Source organism: Equus quagga, chromosome 19 (assembly GCF_021613505.1).
Source record: "Equus quagga isolate Etosha38 chromosome 19, UCLA_HA_Equagga_1.0, whole genome shotgun sequence".
Lineage (NCBI taxonomy): Eukaryota > Metazoa > Chordata > Mammalia > Perissodactyla > Equidae > Equus > Equus quagga.
This window is the reverse complement of record NC_060285.1, coordinates 26,094,537-26,115,364: the sequence shown is the minus strand read 5'-3', so window position 1 is coordinate 26,115,364 and position 20,828 is coordinate 26,094,537. Positions and strand designations below refer to the sequence as shown.

At 42.2% G+C, this 20,828-nt stretch overlaps 1 protein-coding gene and 1 long non-coding RNA gene across 4 annotated transcripts in view; both read right to left on the bottom strand.

Annotated features, from left to right (window-relative positions):
- Positions 1 to 20,828, bottom strand: part of TMCC3 (transmembrane and coiled-coil domain family 3) — a 241,873-nt gene that overhangs the window by 215,659 nt on the left and 5,386 nt on the right. The window lies entirely within an intron of this gene.
- On the bottom strand, positions 12,702 to 18,842 carry LOC124230238 (uncharacterized). Of its 2 annotated transcripts, none has more exons than XR_006886123.1 (3): positions 15,199 to 18,842; positions 13,995 to 14,288; positions 12,702 to 13,546 (listed from the first exon to the last, which is right to left on the bottom strand). It is a non-coding gene; the product is annotated as an uncharacterized LOC124230238 (long non-coding RNA). The 2 variants fall into 2 exon arrangements; XR_006886124.1 differs by having other exon boundaries at positions 13,995 to 14,152.

Sequence of the window (20,828 nt, the reverse complement as noted above, 5' to 3'; positions counted from 1 at the left end):
AGTCTTTATACCAAGGACCTTTTCTAAATTCCATTCATATGGGGAACAAGATGAAAACATGGGTAAGGTTCTGAGCATGGCGAGGTTCCAGCCTGTTGCTTCTGGCTGCGGTCCCATCACTCAGCACTTTGCTAAGACCTACACAGGATGAGCTACCGACACACCCAAAGGACAAATTCTGAGTGTGCATCAATATTAATTCATTTACAGAGAGGATTTTGCTTCCCCTCCCTCCTTCTAAAAACAGCTTGACTTAAATGCTTAGTGCTACCTCTGAAGACAAGCTGTCCCTAAACGCTCCACCGGCCACGAGCAAGAACATAAAAATCTTCTCAATAACCTTGAAGGAAAACATTTAAAAAGTCTCACCCCCCCAAACACATGCCTTTTACTTCATAGTTTATTTCTGTAATCAGTGGGTAACATTTTCTCATTTTGTTTTTTCTTTAAGATGCATTGACAGGTTATTTGCAAAAATGGCCCCAAATTCTCCACCCCTCTTGTATCCATATCCATTATTCCCAACGTGATTTTGTGGCTTCTTCCAACAAGGGCATGGGGGTGGGGGTGTCATTTCCTAGCCCCTGAAGCTGGGCTGTGCTTGTAAGTTGCTTTGGCCAACAGAATGTGGCAGAATTGACAGTGTGCCAGTTCTGAACCTAGGCCCAACAGGCTCTGTTTACTTCTGCTCACTCTCTTGGAACCCTGCTCGACTGCCATGAGAACAAGCCAGGTTTAGCCTGCTCTAGGATGAGAAAACTTGTGGTATAAAGATGAGGTCCCCCAGCTAGTCTCCAACCAACCCAGCAGCTGACTCAGATACACGAGCAACCCCAGCTAAGAAGCCCAAACTGGTAACCTGTAGGTCTCATTTGTTCAAATTTTCAAAAAACTATCTCCTAATAAATCCTTTTGTTTACGTAAGTCCAGCAATGTGCTGTGAGTTTTTCCATGGGTGTTATGCTTTTTACTGCTAGTGTGAATGGGAGCATTTTTCCCATTATAGCTAACAAATTGTTGCTGGTATATACTATAGCTATTATTCCTCATGTATATACGCACCCACAAGTTTACTGAGCTCTCATTAATTTTAGGAGTGTTATCATACATTTGCTTGTTTTCACTGGCATGTCATTACATTGTTTATTAAAAATTTTCTTTCAGGGGCTGGCCCAGTAGTGCAGCAGTTAAGTTCACATGCTCCGCTTCAGTGGCCCAGGGTTCACCGGTTCGGATCCCAGGGGCAGAAACGGTACCGCTTGACAAGCCATGTGCTGTGATAGGCATCCCACATATAAAGTAAAGGAAGATGGGCACGGATGTTAGCTCAGGGCCAGTCTTCCTCAGCAAAAAGAGGAGGATTGGCAGCAGATGTTAGCTCAGGGATAATCTTCCTAAAAAAAAAAAAATTTTTTTTCTTCCTATTATCAGCTCCACTTCAAATATGTTTCATGCTTTATTGCACTGGCAAGCAATGCCAGAACAATAATAAACATTATCTTGTGTTCTAGGTCTTTTAAAAAAATTTTAATGGAAAGGTCTAGTGTTTCCCACTAAGTATGATGTTAAATGTTGGTTTAAGATATATATATGTGGATACATGTACACATTTTTTGGTTTATCATATACTTAAATCATGCTATGTAAATATTCTATTTTTCCAAGAATTTTATTTTTAAAATTAAGGGGGCCAGCCTGGTGGCATAGCGGTTAGGTTCACATGCTCCACTTTGGCAGTCCAGGGTTCACAGGTTCGGATCCTGGGTGAGGACCGATATACCATCATCCAGCCATGCTGTGGTGGCATCCCACATATAAAATAGAGGAAGATCGACACAGATGTTATCTCAGGGGAAATCTTCCTCAAGCACAAAAAAAGGAAGATTATCTCTGAGCTAATATCTGTTGCCAGTCTTCTTCACCAAAAATAAATAAATAAATAAGAATAGGTGTGCATAAGGTTTATCTTACTGGAACAAGCAACCATAGGGTCTATTTACAGACTCACTAAAAACATACTTATATTCCTGGGATAAAACCAACATCCTGAAGGATTCTTCTACTAGAGTTTCTTTTGTAACTTCTTCATGTGCTTTATCAGGTTTTTTTAATCATATGACTAGGGTAGCTCTTCTACTTGAGTGTGATATCAATTATATAAATAACATGGGAGTTACCTGATATTTTGAAATTTAAACAAGTTCATTGGTAAAATTGCAATAGCGACCCATTATGCCATGGTAAGAGGGGGGAAACCCCAACAGATGGAGTTAAACAGTTTACAGAGAAGGAAGGGCAGTCTTTGAAATGCTAGTATTATAGTACACTGACATTTCTACAGCTCCTGCTAGATCCAGTCCTCGCCTAAGGGCTCCCTGTTCCTTTGTAGCACTTTGCCAACTCTGCAATCCTTTCCTGATGGCAGGACCCAGCCCTGGCTTTTTGTTGTTTTGTTCTATCTACCAGAAACACTTCTCCATGTTTCCAGACAGTATTATCTAGGAGTGGAAAGAAAACGCTGGTTTCTCCATGTCTGAACACAGAGCCAACCACCTGTTCATTTCCACCCCCATATGTATCAGTGATGCATTTTCACAATAATGCTGCAGAGGAAGCAATCCGGAAACGTGTCCAGCATACAACGAAAGTGCTTATAGCTCTTACTGTTAGGTGTGGTGGTCAGTTAGGTGGTTCTGCTGATCTTGGCTGGGAAGACTTACCCTGGTGTAATTATCACCCTAGAGTCAGCTGGTGTCCGCTGACACAAGAAGTCCCTGGCTGGGGAAACTATGGTTGTTTGGCTCTGCTCGGACAACATTCTCACAGCAACGGTGGAAGCGCGAGAGAGCAAGCAGAACCATGCGGAGTCTCTTGAGGTGGAGGCCTGGAACCGGCACACCATTCATCACTGCTACAGCCCCCCACTGGCCAGAGCCAAAGTCACAAGGCCAGGTCAGACTCCAGGGTTGAGGAAACAGACTCTGCCTCTTTAGGAAAAAGAACTGAAAAAGGCGTGGATCACGGAGAAGCGCAGAATTGGCCATCCTTGCAATCTACCACACTACATCTCCTGTCTTCAGCTCACTCCGTCTAAACATCAGTGACCCTGAAGCCCCCCCTCACATCTTCTCCCAACCACAATGCTTGGCCACAAGTCACCCTTTCCCTCTAGAAGAGACAGTGCTGTCTTTCTCCCCAAACACGTTAGCTCTCTCAGGGACCCAAAGAAGCAGCCGGGCCTTCTGGTCAGGGTAAGCAGCAAGCCTGCTAAGTGAGAGGTTCAAAGATGTCCCAGGTGGGAAGTCAAAGAAGAGAGAGAACAGAGACTCCACAGCAGACCACAGAGATGTGGCTGGGTATGACTCAGAGGACAATGACTGCTGAGCATCTCTGTCTTTTACTGAGTCAGGAATACAGAGAAATAAAGGTTGGGACTGTACAAGTAACACCCATTAAAGGTGCAGCCTTCGCCACGTCAGCCTACGTGTGAAGCTGGGCAGTCTGGGGAACAGGCTTTGCCATCAAGAGCTGCCTGCTCACGGGCCGGCTCTAGACTGCTGAGCACACCGATAAAACCAAGAAGTTGGACGAGCCTCAGGGAACCTTCCAGTGCCAACAATCCATGGCTGTGGATTTTATTTTGTTATCAAGCTACACTTTCTGCATGTATCTTCATTCTCCAGGTCAACTTGTGGTATGACTGCTCTCAATTTTAAAGATCAGAAGAAACGCTACCAACAGCATAACCTTAAACCCACCCTCTCGAGACGGGTATTCTACCACCTTAGATGATCAAAAGCCGACAAAGGACCATTATTCTGTCAAAGTACCTTTGTACAAAGGGAGCCAACTGTGTGTGTTTTTCAGGGCAGCGCAGGTTCACTCGTGATTGAAGAAGACTCAGATCTGCTTCAAACAATAAGGACTTTGAATTTGATCACAATGAGGATTACCATTATTTCCCTCCTTTCAGTTATTTTTTAAAAATTCAATTTATTTTTTGAATAGATGATCCATGCACAGGGCACTAAACTCATAAGTTAGAAAATACTATAAAGTAAAAAGTAAGTTTCCCTATCATCTCTATTCCTAAGATACTCAATCAACTTGTCAGCGACAACCAGTTACCAGTACTCTATACGTATAATAGGTGCACACACATACACACATACTACTCTTCTTAAACTAATAAACGGTGTCACACTAAAAACATTGCTTTGCACCCTGATTTTCCCTCTTAACGGTATATCAGGCGTTATTCCATATACAGCTGCCTCATTCTTTAAAAAATCATATCACATTCTGCTGTATGGATAATCTATTATTTAACCAGTTCCCATCAGTGAATATTTAGGTGGTTTCCAGCATTTTGGAATTTCACACCAAGCTACTATGAGTAACTATGTACTCAGGCCATTTTACAGAGGCAAGCGCATCTTTCTGCCAGTGGAATCCCTCAGCTTGTGGATAATGGTCCACTTGTAACTTTGGACAGATAAAGTCACACCACCTTCCATAGACACTGGGTCAGGGGCTGGCAAACTATGATCCATAGGCCAAATCCAGCCCATGAACTACAGATGTTTACGCATTTTTAAAGAGTTGTTTTTTAAAAAGGGGGGAGGGGAATAGGTGACAGAGACCTCATGTGACCCAGAAAACTTAAAATATTTTACTCTCTGGTCCTTTACAGAAAAGGTTTGCTGACCCCTCCACCAGGCCAATTTACACTCCCTCTAGCGACGGATGACAGTGTTTCTCCACGATTTCAGGTCTAATCTTTGGTCGAATAAAGATTTAAAGTAATGCTCCGGGTTTTGTTTCAGTCAAAGCATCTATAACCCTCATATACTGGCCCTGCGACTTTCCCAGGCTTGTCTCAGGACGCAGACAGAAACTGACACTTGCGTTTCTCACCTCACAGTCACAAGTGGCAAGAAAAGGTTACAATCTCCAACTGTCAGAACTGAAAGGAACTTAAAAGGATATCTCGTCTGAGCATTATGGATTTTGTAAACCACTAAAATTTCAAACAGAATTTAAAGGCTTAACACAACATTGCCAACTTTTTATTTTGCCAAGCCAAGTCACTAAAAAATAAAAACAATCCAACCACCATCTACTTTCACCATCACTTCATAAAAGAAAGGAATTTAATATCCAAGAGGAGGACAGATCCAATCTCAGAAGAAAGGAGAAATCTATTGAGCACACTCAGCTTCATGAAAAGCCAACCACAGTCATTTCCTTTCTGCAGATTTTGCTTCAGATTGAGGGATCTCCATGTCAAACCCATGTGCAGGGACCAACCTCATTGTTTCCTAAACAATCTGAAGGCCCACATCCAAATGACTTGCTCCAGATTCAACTCTGGTCACCATGAATTTGTGGCAGATTCAGGACTAGAACCCAGGACTTCTGCCTCCCAGTCTCATAGCTTTCCCCCAAACCACAATTCCTCACATGTCCAGAATCTAAAAAACAAACAAAAAGAACAACTGGTCCAGCCAACACCCTAGCCCACTCTCTGCCTCCCCATCTCACGGCCCTCGGGTCTTAGGGCTGATCTGCTCCTCTCTCCACCAAAATGTCCTCTTCATTTTTAGTCCTCTTCATTGGCGGGGATGGGGGGTGGGGTGATGGGCGTGGGGTGGATGACAGACAACAACCAAAAAATAGGAAACCTCCTCTCTTCTGAGTATCTGGAGAATTCTGAAGTCTTGCAGGCCCAAATAGTAATCATCCATCCATTCTATACGTGTGGGTTTTTTCCAGCAATCCTTATAAATAGCCTCCACCTCACTTTCCTCCTTTATGCTACCAGAGCCTGGCCTTTTCTGTAGCGCCCATGGTGGAGAGAGAGGGGGCCTCTAGAAACACATACTTGTGTTTTTACGGGCACTTAAGAATTAACCAGCTGTGACGGTTAACTTTATGTGTCAACTGGGCTAAAGGATGCCGAGGTAGCTGGTAAAAGATCATTTCTGGGTGTGTCTGTGAGGGTGTTTCTGGAAGAGGTCAGCATTTGAATTGATGAACTGAGTAAAGCAGATGGCTCTCCCCACTGCGGATGGGCATCATCTAGTCAGTTGAGGGAGTAAAACAAAAGGCAGATTCACACCCTCTGCTTGACCTGAGACATCCATCTTCTCCTGCTCCTGGATATCACATGTGCCCTCCCAATACTCTGGATTCAGACTCAGATCAGGACTTACACCATCGGTCAATTCTTAGGCCTTTGAACTCGGACAGAATTATATCACAGGCTTTCCTGGGTCTCCAGCTTGTAGAGAGCAGATCATGGGATTTCTTGGCCTCCATAATTGTGTAAGTCAATTCCTGTAAGAAACCTCCTCGTGTGTGTGTGTGTGTGTGTGTGTATCTATACATATATATATATATTTTTTTTAATATTTATACACATCCTATTGGTCTGTTTCTCTGGAGAACCCTGCCTAATACATCAGCTTCCCTTGCATTTCAGGGCCAAGGAAACTTCAATGGCCTTGGATATGGAGCAAGAGAAACATACATCAATTTCAGATTCAAGTCCTTGCTTTCCTCTGTCCACTCTGGTCCTCTTTCGTTCAATATTCAGCTTTCTCCCTTGTGCCAGGCACCGTTCACCTGCCCCTGTGACTGCTCACCCATGTCCTGACAGGAGATAGCCTCATTCTGCACCACCTGCCACATGGGCACAACACTCCTTCTGGCCCGTCAGCCATACTCTGACACCCAAGAATCCACCAAAACTTAAAAATAAAAAATCCCTCAGCTAGACTGTAGTAAATTTATAAAATGGAATACTACTCAGTCATACAAAGAAACATACTACTTACTGTACATGCACGAATATGGATGAACCCAAGCTAGACACAAAAGAGTACATACCGTGTGATTCTATTTATATGAAATTCTAGAACAGGAAAAAATAAATTATGGTGCTGGGAATCAAAACAGTGGCTGCTGGAGGGGACTGACTAGGAAGGGGCATGAAAGAATTTTCTGGGATGATGGAAATGTACTTCTTTACAGGGCTGTGGTTCACATGGGTGTACACACCAGTCAAACTCACTGAACTGCACACTTAACATCTGTATCACTGTATGTAAATTATGCCTCACTAAAATACAGAAAACAATAGAGATGGAGCTCTCCCAGGACCTTTCCTTCCAACCAGAGGTAGACTCCATCCTGAATTTAACACATCTACGCACTTTAACACTTTTATTATAGAAACATATATCTTCAAGCAATATATACTATTATTTTTCATGCCTTTAAACTTTATGTATATCACGCATACACCTGTGTGTATGTATGGATGGATGGATTCTTCTGTGATTTGTTTTTTTTTGCTCAACATTATATACGTGAGATTCATCCATCTGATACCAGTAGCTGATCATGAATTTTTAGAGCTAAGTATATTCCTGTAATAGAATACTATAAAATTGTTATCCCTTTTTTGCCATATATTTAGGCTGTTTCAAAGCAGGGCTGCTATGCTTCTGTGTATCTACTTGTATGTGAGTGCTGGGGCATTTGGGGTGGAGTGGTGGGGCTGCAGGACAAGCAGACCGTCAGTTCTGCTAGATACTGCCGTGTTCTTCTCCAGAGATCAACGGTGGATGAACAACCTATATTTTTACCAAACACTTAATACTGCCCGACTTTAACTTTTTTGCAAATCTGACAGGGCTGAAATATTATCTCATCGTGGTTTTAATTTGTGGTTCCCTGATTACTAGTGTGGTTGAACATATTTTTATGTATTCATGGCCATTTGAGTTTCCTCCAATTTATCTGTTCGTAGCTTTTGCTCATTTTTCTTTTGGATTGTCTTTTTCTTACTGAGCTGCAAATATATTTTTCCACTTTGTGTCTTTTTTTAATGGAATATGTGGATAAGTTTTAATGTTTTCAAGGTTATCAATTCATTATTTTAAGGCTTTTGCTTTCTGTTTCATAAGGAATCCTTCCATGTCTGCAGACTAAAGATATTTACCTACATTTTCTAATAAGAGTTTTAGTCTTGTCTTTAATATTTAGAACATTAATCCATTTGGAATTAAATTTAGTGTATTAAGTGAGGTAGGGAATCGGTTTTTTCCTATATAGATATAACTTCCAGCAACACTTCTTTTCCCTACCAACGTGCCACGCCACCTTTGTCCTACATCAAGTCTCCATGTGTGGATGAGTCTGTGGGCTCCTTATTCAGATCTTATTTCCTACTTATTTATACTAAGTCTTAGTATATGATAGGTAGAGTGACTCACCTCATTGATCTTGAGAATGTTTAAATGCTTTGAGGTTTTTTAAAAAAAATTTTAATCATTTTATTGAGGTCATACTGGCCTATATAACATTGTAAACTTCAGGTGTACGTTATTATATATCAGTTTCTGTACAGACTGCATCGTGTTCACCACCAACAGTCCAGTTTTTAACTGTCACCATATATACATGCCCCTTTACTCCTTTCACCCTCCCCCACCCCCTTCCTCTCTGGTAACCATTAATCTCCTTCTCTTTATCCATGTGTTTATCTTCCACATATGAGTAAAATCATATGGTGTTTGTCTTTCTCTGTCTGGCTTATTTTACTTAGTATAATACCCTCAAGGTCCATCCATGTTGTTGCAATGGCACAATTTTGTCTTTTTTATAGCTGAGTAGTATTCCACTGTAGATATATACCACATCTTCCGTTGATACACACTTGGGTTGCTTCCACATCTTGGTTATGGTGAATAATGCTGTGATGAACCTAGGGATGCATACGTCTCTTTGAATTGTTGATTTCACGTTCTTCAGATAAATACTCAGTAGTGGGATATCTGGGTCATGTGGTATTTCTACTTTTAATTTTTTGAGAAATCTCCATACTGTTTTCCATAGTGGCTGTACCAGTTTGCATTCCCACCAGCAGTGTATGAGGGTTCCCTTTTCACCACATCCTCTCCAACATTTGTCATTTGTCTTGCTAATTATAGCCATTCTGACAGGTGTAAGGTGCTATCTCATTGTGATTTGGTCTGCATTTCCCTACTAATTTGTTTAAATGTGTTCTTCATTGACGTATATAGTGCCTAGAATACTGGCAGGCCCATGTAGGGACTCAATAAATATCTATTAAATGACTGAAGAATCTCATCCAGTACCAGCTAAATAAATAGTTCAGCAGTTCCCTGACATGCTGGACAGTGTTCTACCCCTGGGGAGAGGACGAGGCGGCTGCTGGGAGCACTGTCTCTTGCTTACACTCTCTCTTGCTCTCTCTTACCCTCTGTCCCTTCTCATTCAGACCAGAATCTTGAAGAAAAATCCTCAGCAAGCCCAATAACTACTACTCACAGTATGGCTACCGCCTGCATATACAGGGTCTAGCGAGAGTGGCATTGCTGCTAATTGTGACTTGGAGGGGTTCTGATCACAAATTGGAAAGAGCTCTGTGAGGTCTTTCAAAGCTGGCCAATATCTGGGCCCTTAAGCTTTGGAAATAGGACAACTGGTCATCTAAAATTAGGTCTATGCACTTGAACATTTTTATTTTGTAGGCTAGTTTTGCTTCAAAATGGATTCTTTCTGCAGCAGAGTTCTTGGCATGCTTTGTCAATAATAATAAAAAGAACCACCATTTCCTTAATGCTTGCTACATGCAAGGCACTGGGCTAAGCACTTTGCATATGCATATATATTTCATTGACGCTCCAAAACCATCACTTTTTTTTTTTTGGCTTTTTGCAGTAAGCAACATTGATTCATTCTTTCATTCACCTAACATTCTTGAGCCCTTGGGCTGAGTTAGGGACTAGGACTGGCAAAATAGACAGCTCCCAAGCACCAGGAACTCACAGTTTAGTGACGAACAGACTTTTTTCTCTTTTTTATTGATGTCATAATAGTTCACAACATTGTGAAATTTCAGTTGTATATTATTATTTGTCAGTTACCATATAAGTGCATACCTTCACCCTTTGTGCCCACCCCCCAACCCCCTTCCCCCGGTAACCAGTGAACTGTTCTCTTTGTGTGTTTATCTTCCACAAATGAGTGAAATCATATGGTGTCTGTGTTTCTCTGTCTGGCTTATTTCACTTAACATCATATCCTGAAGGTCCATCCACGTTGTTGTGAATGGGGTGATTCTTTTTTATGGCTGAGTAGTATTCCATTGCATATATATGCCACTACTTCTTTATCCAATCATCAATCGATGGGCATTTGGGTTGCTTCCACATCTTGGCTATTGTGACTAATGCTGTAATGAACACTGAGTGGTTGATTTCACATTCTTCGGATAAATACTCAGTAGTGGGATATCTGGGTCATGTGGTATTTCCATTGTTAATGTTTTGAGAAATCTCCACACTGTTTTCCATGGTGGCTGCACCAGTGTGCATTCCCACCAGCAGTGCATGAGGGTAGAGAAGCAGACTTTTAAATAGTTACCAAATGCAGTGTGATGATTGCATTTACAAAAAAAATTTATCCAAAATACAGTCTAGAAAAGAGCATGACTGACTGTGAGGGGCAGGGGAGAAAAGTCGTGGTGTCAGGGGAAGCTAGGCAGGGGGTTTAAATAAGACACGACCCCTGGACACACCCCTGAAGTCTTCTCTCTCCTCTAGCTTGATCAGGTTACTCCGACCTTCCTCTGCTCTCCCCTTCTCAACGAACTCGTCTTCCATCTTGCTTTATTCACCGATGGTTTCTTGTCCACAGCTTCCTCCCTTAACTACAATTTTTAAAAATTAACTTTTTTAGGGACTGGCCCCATGGCCGAGTGGTTAAGTTCATGTGCTCCACTTCAGCGGCCCGGGGTTCGTCAGTTTGGATCCTGGGCTCAGACCTACACATGGCTCACCAAACCATGCTGTGGCAGCATCCTACATAGAGGAAACAGAATGACTTACAACTAGGATATACAACTATATGCTGGGGCTTTGAGGAGAAAAAAAAAAAGGAGGAAGATTGGCAACAGATGTTAGCTCAGGGTCAATCTTCCTCACCAAAAAAAAAAAATTTAACTTTTTAATAACTTCGAGGAATGATTTACATATTATAAAATTGACCAATGCCAAGTGTATAATTCAATGAATTTAAGTAAGTTTACGGAGTTGAAACCATCATTTTAAGCAGTATTAACTCCATTTTCCAGGTGGAAACTGGGGCTCAGGGAAATGAAGCGTCATATTCACACACCTCCAAACCATACGTGGCAGAGCTGGAATTCAGACTCGAATGATGGCTCATTAAAGCATATCCAAGTTGTCAACAGGGGAACAAGCGCAGACTCCTTCAGTGTAAGGGCACCTTCTTTCTTACCTCGGAATCTAAGGACTAGGTATGTTATGAAACTGGAAACTGTCACTCACAGAGGGTTTAGGTAAAAATGCTGGGAAAGAGGGCTGGATGAGGTGGTGGTTGAAACGTGGGTAAAACACTTTGAGTTGAACCAACACATACAACCAGCCAAACAAAACCCCAACGTCAAACCCTTAAAAAACAAAAAAAGAGCTGAATCAACAATCAACATGTGTGAAAAAGCCACAAATTAAAATATGTACCTGGAATGTTAATAATAAGCCACTCTGGTTACTTTTATTCTAAACCTATATGCTTATTATCTGGCTTTGCAGGGTGTTCACAAACACTAATTTCTTAATGGAGGATATTTCTTTTTCCTACTCCCAAGCAAGCTGTGACATGGAATAGTCCAATGGGCACTGCCATGGACTGAGGCACCCCACTTTTCCCAGTCTAAATTGCGGGGTCTGAAACGTTCTGACAGTTGAATTAGCTGACTGGCGCAACAACGGCGAATGCTTTCCAATTTGTGTTGCTTCAGCGATGGCAGAAATTAGGCTGCTGATAACGGACCCGATGTGCCTGGACTACAGATAGTCGCCCCCCGACCCTCAGTGGAAGAGAGCTCCCGCCGTTCTACCTGGAGTTACGCTTTACACGCTGCATTTCCAATTTTTGAAGAATGCTGCTGAGAAAATGGCAACAGTGCTTGAGATATTTTTTAATAGGGTAAAGCTATCCATTCCTCAAAAAAATGGGAAGGCTCAAACACAGCCCACGCAGAGGGTCCTGCTGGATTAGCACACTCGGCTGCCTCTCTTTACGCACCTGTCATCCTAATAATGGAATTGAACGTGCAGAAGCCCCTCCTGGACCTACTTCTGGAGCAGGAAACCACAGGAACAGTCTCAATTCAATATTGGGACACTCAGGCAGAAGTAACTAGACTGTGGGATGCTTTTTGGGTCAATATTAAAGAAAATATATCTGAGATGATTCTAAGTTCAGTATTTTATTTCATATTCAGCAAACGAAGGCTAGATCAGAGTCAGTTTTCAGGAAGCAACCTAACAGAGCCCCTAAACCAGGGATTGACAACCTTTTCCTTTGAAGGGCCAGAGAGCAAATACTTTAGGCTTCATGGTCATACAGACTCTTGTCACAACTACTTAACCCTGCCACTGAAGCATGAGAGCAGCCTTAGACAATACATAAAATGAATAAGTATGGCAGTGTCCCAATAAAACTTTATTTATGGACACAAATCCGAATTTCATATAATTTTCACACGTCATAAAATATTATTCTTCTGATTTTTTTCAATCATTTAAAAATGTTAAAACCAATCTTAACTTGTGGGCCATCAAAAAATCATGTTGCTGGATTTGGCCTGTGGCGCATAATCTGCCTACAGCATTAGAGATGCCCTTTGTTCCAGGTTTGTCTGCAATTTGTTTTCCAGTACGTGAATCAGCCATTTCAGCCACAGCCCATCCTCAAACTCAGTGGGTTATGCAGAGCTACATGGGCAGAAACCAGAAACGCACCCCAAACCAAGATGTCAGTCCCCTGCCTGCCTCAGTTGCCGCAGATGCACACACGCATGCACACACACACAGCCCTACCTACCTTTATTTAATGTTCACGGCTCTCTTTCCTAATTCCAAGGGATCTTGTTCCTATCCTTTGGGATTCTGGTAAGTTACATTAACTAGAAATTTAGAATTATGCATTGAAATAAAAATAAAGCAACTGGCATGCAGCAGAATGTTACAGAAATTAGAAGGGAGGGTATGGACATTGCTTTCTTTGCACAAACGGATACATTTGTTTCCTTCCTTTATCTTCAGATAATCTCTCATTACAAGTTACCAAAATGAAATTACTTTTAGCGTGTTACAAGGTGAGTATTCTACAAATTTATTCAAGTTCTATTTGAATAGGTTTTTTTTTAGTGCTTATATAGTGAAAAGTGGTTAATTGGGATGCAGAAGGTCTTTCTGAACTATGGATGGGTGCAAGAATTGTCCAGGCACACCACAGTTATAGCTGGTCGGAGGCATGGGCACTCTGTGAAATGAGAACCAAGATCAGGTTAGAGCTCACCAGTGCTCAGAAAGTTGGTGCTGGAATAACGGTGCAGTGGAGGCAGCGTTATACTGTGGCATCTGAACTGCCTGACACAAACAGGCTTGTGACCTTGGACCACTCCGAGCCTCATTTTCCTCATCTGTGAAATGGGGATGAAACAGTTTAGGAGAAGGCGCTTTTTGCAAACTCTGAAGTGCCGTCCATAGGAAAGCCATTATGTTATTTGCTAAGTCTGAGTGCAGTCTCTTGTGCATGGTTCACAAAACCGGCTTGTTATTAGAAACATTTGTGGGAGTAGGCGGGGGGGGGGAGGCTTCGGGAAAATACAGATCCCCAGTCTCACCCCAAACTTCCTGAATCAGGATTCTGTGAGAGGACCTGGAAGTTATATTCTTAACTGGTGCCCTCGGTAATTATTACGTGTTTGGAAAGCTCCATTTTGTTCATAAGCCTCAGCGGGCGGATTTTTAAAAACCAAACACTTTCCTCTTAATTCTAGCTTCAACTTTCCCCCTAAAAGTTCATGTCATTTGTCTTCATAGACCATAAGGGAATCGGAAGAGAGGGTCAGAAAGAAGAAGAATTACCTTCACTTCACCTTCTCGGGAATGTCTGTTTCAGCAAGTGGAAACAGAGAGACAACTGGTGTTTTGACGTCCAACCCAGGGGATGAACCCCAAATTGTGTTTCTCCTCCTTCAGCTCTCCCTCTGCGGCTCTGAGATTTACAGTGTTTCCACTTTCTTCTGTGCATTGAAGCACGTTTGTGAAAGAAAGAGCATTGAGATTCAGCACACCACGAATGTACAACAGACTGGCAATATCCTTTCCAGTTTTGCTACTCAAAACTCATCGTTGAAAATGTTTTTTTTCAAGTTATTTCTGGAAATAACATAATTGTAGTGTTGGCACATACAGATCAGAAACACAAAAAGAATCTCAGTAGTACTAAAAAGATAAATTGATTCTGAATTTCTCACATTTTCTGCACTGCCGCTAATTTACATATGAGTAATTGTAGATTTCAAATGAGTGGAAGCATGCACCTCCACACTGGCAGCCCAAACTGTTTTCAACACAACTCAGCAGTATGTACATACACACAAATGCTCTCTTACAGTACTGCACAACTTTCCAACGTCTAGGAGCTACATAAAGTATTCCGTTTGCAAAATTCCTTCCACAAATATTAAGTATTTGCTATTTTCCAGATACCGTGTTAGAAACTTACGTGAGATGTGGTTCCATAGTCCGTCCCTTAGAAGTTCACAGGCTTGGTAGAAAGATGGTCATGAATATACCACTGTGCAAAAAGCTAGCTTTCATCTTAATTATATTAGTCAAATCATATCTCCAAATTATATTCATTATAAAAGTAGAGAATTTTTCCCATGCAAAAATATCAATGTATCTACTCTGTGCGTAGCCTGATCCTTCACTCCATCATTTATTATTTATGATAATTTATTATTACCCTTTATTATTTATTCCACTTATTATTATTTTATTAACTTGATGGAGATACTACTTTGAAATTAAGTAAATGTATAACAAATATTTGAGAGACTGAAAGGGGTATATCCTCTACATTTAGTGATGTTAGTTAGCTAGTTCATACCTACTGTTCAGCACCCACTTCCAGCTTCAACTAACTTCAGAAGGTGACAGGACACTGAGTCTCTACCCTACGGCTCCAAATCTCCAGAGAGAAATTTCCAGCCAAGTCCTGAATACCGCTACCTCTCTTCTCCCAAATGTTCCTCAGACTCAGTAAGTCAGAAAAGGAACTTACTTTTCACTCTCAGACTTGATCTTCTCCTTGGGTTTCTCATTTCAGGGAGCCCTGCTGCCATTCTCCCAGAGGCTGAGGCTTCAATCTTCGATGTCATCTCTGACTCTTTCTCTCTCTCTCAATCCTAATCAGGAGATAAATACTGTGGGGAGAATCTTTGTCTTCTTTCTCTTCTACTCATGGCCACTCTTCTATTTTTAGTTCTTCGTTTCTCAAACCAGGGTCCAAGGACTCTTAAGGGGCTCCATGCAAATATTCTTGAGGATTTGAGTGATCATAAATTCTACAATTTCTGTTTTCATGTCCAGGACAATCTAACAAAACTAACAAGTACATGTTGGGGTCATCTAGATTTGCAACTGAGTTCTGCCACTGATTTCAACATCCACGTTTGTGCTGTGTTGTGTTGTGTGTAGGCTCTAAGTTGGGAAAGTCCTCTTCTGGGCTCTCATGGTGCCCAGCTCGGTCTAGAACTCCTGGCATTGTTGTAATTGTAAGACTTTGGCTTTCTCAGTGGACTAGGAGATCTCAGAGGACGGGGACTGTGTCTGGCTTATTTTTGTGTTCCCAAAACCCAGCAGTGGGGCCAACATAGTAGGAACTTACAGTAGTGGTCACTGTGTATATATTGTTTTGGAGTCTTCCCTTCTCCCCCATACATGTTCCCATGGATAGCTATGGTTATTCTAATATTTATGTAGTATTCAGTCATCTTGATAGATGACACTTGGCCAACATCCCTTATTTTCAGACATTTGGATTATTTTCATCTGTTGGCTATTTGAGTAGTATAGTTAAAAACCTCTTTGAACAAAGTTATTTTTCTCTTCTCTAGATTGTTTTCTCGGGAATCCCTTAATAGAATTACCAGGTCAAAAGGCACAAGCAGTTTTATTTCTCTTGTAATATGATTCTAGGTTGTTTTTGTTCGTTTTTAAGTGAGGAGACCAGATTCAATTGTAACGTATGACTTCTTTTTAGATATGTTTCTTTCATTTTCAATTAAACTCTCTTTGATTTGGAACCAAACTCAAAGCACACCTGAGGATTATTATCCTTCTGCCACGGCATCATCATTGCTTACCTGGAGCTCCCTCCCCGCCTCTGGGCTTTACACCTTCAGCCACACCTTAGGAAGCGCACACTACCTCAGCCTGAGTCTCAACAGGCAAATCTAATCATTTAATCCAATCGTGCTCAAAACACAGTAGAGGCTTTCCATGCCTGCCAGATAAAGTCCAGCTACACTGCCAGGGCACACAGAGCCCTTCAAGACGTGGCTGTTTCCCTTTCTAGGCTTATCTTTGGCTGCTGCCCAGATGCACTCTCTGTGCACCCTGAAGGCACTATTTTCAGTTGGGAATGTACATGATGTTCCCTCCATCTGACGTGAACTCCCCAACCCCTGGCCTGCCTGGCATCGCCTTACTCATTCTTCAAGACTCAGCTCAAAGTCTTCATTGCCATCCTCCTTCCAACCAGCATTACCTGCCCCATCCCCCTTCTTCTAGATTTTTTTTCATCCTTCATGAAAGCCTTGATCACCTATATGGAAGCTCTTTGTTAATTTTCTCATCTTCTCACTTAGATGATGAGCTCATTAAGGACAGGAATTTTGTCACTTTTATAACCCACTATTTAAAACAGTAATGAGAGCACAGCTGCTCCTCAACAAACATTTTCTGAATGAACAGAACCATGATTTCGGTTTACTCATTTATAAGTAGACTACTTACAGGTATGTCTACTTATCTGAAACTGGAGAAGCCATTTAAGGTGTAAATGGTAATTCTCAATTGTCCAGAACATCGATGTGTTAAAACTCTCCCTCTTTCCCCAATTATTTGGTATTTTTAATGGGCAGCGGCTATAATTTTGTTTATTACCTAAGCTGTAAACTCCAGACTGTAAGCTACATGAGGAGATACCTAGTTCACCATAATCCCCAGTGCTTTCAGTGCTTTCAATTTCAAAACACACCCAGTCAGCATTCAATGACTGTTTGTTGGATGATTGAATAGATGAAAGAAGTTTTGAGAAAAGGCAGTAACCACGTGGCATGTCACAAACCCGGACAGATGGGAATTTACTGCATTTATGTGTACATATCTGCCCTATTTTATTCACCATTCTGCTGAGGTATCTATTTAACTCACTGCTTTTCTTGAGAACCTCTGTGGCGTCCTCTACCTCTGCAAGGCCCTGAAGGCCTTGCCATGGTTTGGACCATGCCGTCTCCTGCTCATCTCTTTCATGGGAGATGCCTTGTAAATGTCAACCCGAAGCCAGGAAGCTCACATCTTGGTGTACTGGCAAACGTGTCCCTGTACCCCGCGACAAGGAGGCAAGCAGTGGGTAGGGCTGGCCTCCTCATTTCTCTCTAAACATCAAATCTAAATCAACCAACATCCTGTTGTCCTGGGGGATAAATAGCTAAATCATATCTGCACAACCGAGCTGATTTACAGAAACATGATGTTATCCAGAGCCCGCTGCCAAAACCTGGAGAGGTCATTTTGAGGGAAGCATGAAGTATTGGCAGAGAGCAATCACACCGCCTTTTGCCGTGGCCAGTCTCCTTGGGATATGTGTCTCATTTCTTCGTATCCTGTCAACAATGTGTGTGATTTTGACCACAGCCTACTATAAAGAACAGAAAATTCCACCTACTAGTTTATCTCTTGGATTACTAGGATTAAAAAGCTTTATAAGGGACCAAAAAACTAAGGTAGTAATTAATGGAGTGGAGGGAATAACACGGTGTTGCGAGGAAAAAGAATTATCTTCAGCTATGTATCGGAAAGACGAGAGACAGAAGAAAACTTAAAAAAAAAAAAATCCTGGAATGGCAGCAAAAGTCCTGCTATTTGGTTCATTAAAAAAGGTATTCAACGTTCTCAACGACCTACTCACAGGCTTATGACTTCTATTAAAGCCCTGCTGTGTGAAAGCTAAAATCTTAATTGAAAATACAACAGACTCAGCCAATACCGTATTTACCAAAGCTGTTATCAATGCCGGCTGCTCTCAAATGCATTCTTTTTATGATGCTGGAAGGACCACAGGAAGCTTTGACGTCCTGAGCATCACTTAGCTTTAGCTGTAGCTGGCTGGAAACAACAGTGCCCGGCAGGCGTAGACCAGGGGCTGGGTGTCTAAGGGTCAATGTATTCTTCTTTATACTTTTTTTATATATTAAATATTTCCTTTTTAAAAAAAATGTAAGTCACAGAGTGCTAGCGATTCTCTAAGACATATACCTAACGGTGAGATAGCTGGGTTGTAGTATTGTCTACTCTACTAGATATTGCAGATTCCGGTTTCTGACCATGGATCTACTGAATCCACAGCTTAGGGGTTGCCCAGAAACCCGCACTTTTAACATGCTCCCCAACTGATTCTTATGTACAACAGATTTGATGAACCACTGTTGAAATCTGGGAGTCTGTCATTCTTAACTCGTCTCCTCCCGTAACCCCACATCCTATCATTCTCTAAGTCCTGCTGATGCTGCTGCTCCAACAGCTCTTGAATAGAATACATCTCTCCACTCCCTTTACCATCTCCTTAGTCCAGGGCATCTGGATTACTGTTAACAGCGTCCTAACCAGTCTTCCTACCTCCAGTCCATTCTCTACCTTGTGGCCAAAGCAACCTTCTGAAACAAATATTTGATTTTGAAAAATCTACCTAGAACCTCTCAATGGCTTTGTGTTGCCCTTAAGACACTTCTCAACAGGACTTACACAGCCTTTCATGACCCTGCCTCTCCCTATCTTTCCAACCTCAACTTCTGCCATTACCCCTTGCACTCTACCCATTTAGCTACGCTGACTGCATCCCGCTTCCTTAAATGTGTCCTTCCCCTCTCCCCTTTGGCATCTGCTGTTCATCCCACCTGGAATGCCATCCTCCTCTGTCTCCAGCTGCCCTTGCTTACCCATACCCAGCTAAATGGTCACCTGGTCTGGAAGGCTTTTATGAAGCCCCCAGACTAGGTTAGGAGCTCCCACTACAAGCTCCTAGCAACAACTTCTTTTGCGGTACATCACAATTCACAGAACTGCTTAACTATCTTCTTAGATAGACTGCAAACTCTATGAGGAGATCCCGGCCATGCCGGCTTGCTCACTCACAACAGACTCCCAGTTCCTTTTAAATATTTGTTTGATGAGTGTTACCACGTTACATCTAGTCTACATGCAAACAAAGCTTATGAAACAGCCTCAGTTGTGCCCTTCAACTTGAAGATACGCACAATTCTAAATTCAGAAAGTCATTTATTATCTGCAGTGTTTATGTTTTATTCTCCTGTTGCTTTGGCAAACATGGTCTGCCACCGAGAAGCAGTCCATCAAAAGGCGCAAGAGATGGCAAGACTCAGAACGAGCCAGCTTGATTTTCAAAGCTTAAAAAAAAAAGCCCCACGTATTTTAACAGTCACACCTCAGCTACGAGGGAGGCACAGTCTGAAGTCTCGTTAGGATTACAGGGATTGAAGTGGAAAGGCTTCTGGCAAAAGGATTGAAGGTTTCTGTTTTTTTGTGCTGGGATTTTGGGTCTAAGGCACAGCTGGGTGCAGCCAGCTTCTGCCAAGGATGCGAGTTCACCAGCAGTTTACCTAGAGCAGAAGCTCTCAATTTTAAATCCCCAACGTTCCACCCTAGTTTTTTGTTCTTAGCATAAACATTAAGAACACAGACTCTGCTGCCAGAAAGTTTGCTTTCAAAGCCCTGCTACCCCACTTTTTAGCTCTGGTGCGCTGGGCAAATCCCTCAGCCACTGAGCCTCGAGCTTCCTCACTTGAACAGGGGAATAAAGTAGCACTTACTCCATAGGTTTGCTGTGAGGATGAAAGGAGCTGATTACACATAAGGCACTTAGAGGAAGGGACATATCCAGGGGCAGTGGAACAGGTTGGGAGAAGAAAGGGTGTGAAACAGAACAGAGAAGGCAGAAGCAAAAGCAGCCTGCTCTGGAGGAAAAATTGAGCACTCTGAACAGATCGCCATCCAGACCTCAGAAAAACCCTCCAGCGCAGGTTACCAAGCCAAGTCGTGCAGCGACTAAACAGCTGAGCTGGGTCTGAATCCGGGCAATCTGTCTTCAGAGACCGAGCCCTGAACCACCAAGAAATCATGTCTCCTACTTTCACACCTGCCCCTGGGCATGGAGATCCTGAGTTGTAAGGGAGAAAGTGAAGCAAAAAGATGTAAGGAACAGAAAGGAAGAAACAGTAAACAAAATAAGGCCAGATTCATCTATTTTCTCAGTCTAAAAGAGGTGAAGTGGCAGGATTCCCTTTATCGTCCCTTCACAGACATAACAGAGCCCGCTATCTCTGTGGACGCCTTCCTTTGAATTCAGTAGGCCCGGGTGAAATCAAAATCACTGTCAAACACTTCAACAGACTGACAGATTCTTCTCAACCCAGTGAGATCCAAACAGGAAAGGGAAATGAGGGGTATGAAATGAGCGAGGGCAGGAGAGCGGTGGGTGGTAGACTTAGGGACACGGAAGTCATACCTCTGTCTAGAGTGGCAGGACAAGGTGAGGTGCTCTAGAGTCAGAGAGAAGGAGGATTCGAATTCCTTTTTTGTTTGTTTTGCTGAGGAAGATTAGCCCTGAAC